Genomic DNA, 3,067 nt, shown 5'->3' with positions numbered 1-3,067 from the left:
ACTGATTTTGTAACATCATATATCAGTCATGGAAAATTAGATATGTAGATCTTCTGATGTCAATACATTTCATTTTATATTAAAAAATAGTGTCTTAGTCTGTTTGAGCTGCTATAACAAATTACCCTAAACTGAATGGCTTATTAACAACAGAAATGTAACCAGGGGCACGGTGGCTCAAGCCTGTCATCCCAGCACTTTGCGAGGCTGAGGCAAGAGGATTGCCTGAGCTCAGGGGTTCGAGACCAGCCTGGGCAACTTGGCAAGACCTCGTCTCTACAATAAATCAAAACATTAGCTGGGCATGGTGGCACATGCCTGTGGTTCCAGTTTGGAAGGCTGAGGCAGAAGGATCACCTGAGACCGGGGACTGCGGTGGCCGTGGGTGCCACTGTACTCCAGCCTGGGCGACAGAGTGAGACTCCAACTCAAAAGAAAAAAAACTATTTCTTACTGTTCTAGAGCTTGGGAAGTCCACAATCAAGGGCCCAGGTGAGGGCTCGGGCTGGTTCCTAGGTGACGCTTCTTCTGCCGCCTCACGTGGCCACAAGCTCTCTTAGGAGGGCACTAACCTCACTTAGGAGTGTTCAACCCTGGAGAGCTAAACCCCTCCCAGACCTTTAGACCACAGCAGTCACAGCCGTTAGTATCTCCATCAGTCGGGCTTAGTGGCTCAGCCTATAATCCCAGCATTTTGGGAGGCAGAGGTGAGTGGATTGCCTGAGCCTGCAGGTTCAAGACCCACCTGTGCAACTTGGTGAGCCCTAAAAAAACTAGCTGGGTGTGGTAGCATGTGCCTGTAATTTCAGCTACTTGGAAGGCTGAGTTGGAAGGATCGCCGGAGCCCAGCAGGTTGAGGCTGTGATGGCAGGGAGCATGCCACTGCACTCCAGTCTGGGTGACGGAGTGAGACTCCAACTAAAAAAAAAAACAAAACAAAAAAAACTCCACCAGTATCAGCAAAGTCTTTAAGTGTTGAATTGGGAAGCAGTCAAAATTTCTAATTTCCAAAACTTTAGATTTTGCTTGAGAGCCTGAATCTTATTATTGGCAACAGATATTGTCAATTGTCTTCTTGGTGTGTTAGGCTCATTTCATCTCTGCCAAAAGCCCAAATCCGAAAACTATAGTTTCCGTATCAGATGTTCTTTTCTGGTAAAAGTGGTGTTTCTTGAGAAAAGCTTGTTCAGTTCCAAATCCATCACGTAAGCGATGTATTTTTTTTTTTTTTTTTAGATGACCAATGTGGTTTTGGGTGTATCAGAATTTCTTTAAGTGAACTTCACATTTTGTCACACAGAATAGTAAAGAGATATCTCCTCAGGGATCAATATTTAATACACTTTCCTGCTTCATCAAATACATTTTTAAGTGAAACTGACATTTTTCTTTCTTTTCTTTTTTAGAAAAATGGAATGAATACTAGTACAATATGGTGCCAGTGCTGCAAAACAGTTTACCTAGCATTGCTTTAGTATTATCAATGAAATGTCAAAACAGTGAGGAAAGCAAACAAAACCTTACGTAAAACTTTTTTTTTTTTTGAGTTGGAGTCTCACTCTGTCGCCCAGACTGGAGTGCAGTGGCACACTCCTGGCTACCGCAGCCTCGACCTGCTTGGCTCAGGCGATCCTCCCGCCTCAGCCTTTCACGTAGCTGGAACTACAGGTGCACATTATCATGCTCAGCTAATTTTTTGATTTATTGTAGAGATGAGGTCTCGCCAAGTTGCCCAGGCTGTTCTCGAACCTGTGGGCTCAGGCAGTCCTCTCACCCCGGCCTCACAAAGTGCTGGGATGACAGGCTTGAGCTACTGCATCCAGCATATATAAAACTATATAAAATAGTTTTGTCTTCGCCGACACCAGAAAGGATCTTGGTGATCCCTAGGTGTCCAAGGCCATACAAAGAGAAGCACTGCTTTAGAAAAATCACTAAAAGGAAAGAAGAGTATATGATTTACAAGTTGGTAGGGAAAGCGAAGTAATCACAGTATCATTCCAAAATAGGATGAGAGAGAGGAGAAAAGGAACACGGGACAATACAAAGCACTTAATAACTTGAGAGACTGAAATTCAAGTATGTTGATGATTAATATGGCCAGGCATGGTGGCTCACATCTCACATGACACCTGCTTAGTGATGGCCAGCTCCTTTATCACAAGGAAGTTGACATCCTTGGAAAACACCTTATGGGCATGTGGTGGCTCACCCCATAATCCCAGCACTTTGGGAGGCTGAGGCAGGACTGCCTGAGTCCAGAAGGTCAAGACTGTGGTGAGCTGTGATGGTGCCACTGCACTCCAGCCTGGGTGACAGAGTAAGGCCCTGACTCATGAGGGTAGAGTAAAGTTGAAAGCAAAATGGTGGGAAAAGATATACCTTAAAAACACTATCCAAAACAAAGTTGCTAAGGGTATACTGAGTAGACTCCAAGGCAAGAAGCATCAAGAGAGACGAAGGAAAGAGCTTGATGGGGGACAGAGACCTCAATTTGCTAAGAAGGCATAATGACTCTAAACATGTAAGCACCTTAAAACAGGGCCTCATAATATACACGGCAGGACCTGAGAAAGTCAAAGGAGGAAGCAATTTCAAAATCACGGTGGGAGATTTTAGCCCACCTCTACCAGTAACTGAGGGAACAATCAGAAGAAAAAGTCATTTAGGATTAGTAAATTGAACAGCACGATGGATAAGTGTAACCCATTAGACGTACGGAGAATACTGCTGCCAACAACTGCAGAATACATAGGCGGTAATAGTATGAAAAGCCCATCGTGGCGGCTCGTTTGTAATCCCAGGTCCCTGGGAGGCCAAGACAGGACTGCTCGAGCTCAGCTGCTCAACACCGGCGTGGGCAAAACACAGCCACCAGACCTGTCTCTCCGAAAAGCAAAAGAACAAAAGATCGCCAGGCGGGCTTGCTTGCGCCCAGCAGGCCGGGGCTGCGGGGGCTGCGGGGGCTGCGACGCTGCCACTGCCCGCCAGCCCGGGCGACACGGCGAGACCGACTCGAAGGACTACTCGCCGCACGACCCGCTCGGCAACGGCCGAACTGCGTAGT

This window comes from Carlito syrichta, unplaced genomic scaffold (genome assembly GCF_000164805.1).
Source record: "Carlito syrichta isolate Samal-C Ts95f unplaced genomic scaffold, Tarsius_syrichta-2.0.1 Scaffold157052, whole genome shotgun sequence".
NCBI lineage: Eukaryota > Metazoa > Chordata > Mammalia > Primates > Tarsiidae > Carlito > Carlito syrichta.
This window is presented reverse-complemented; position numbering follows the sequence as displayed.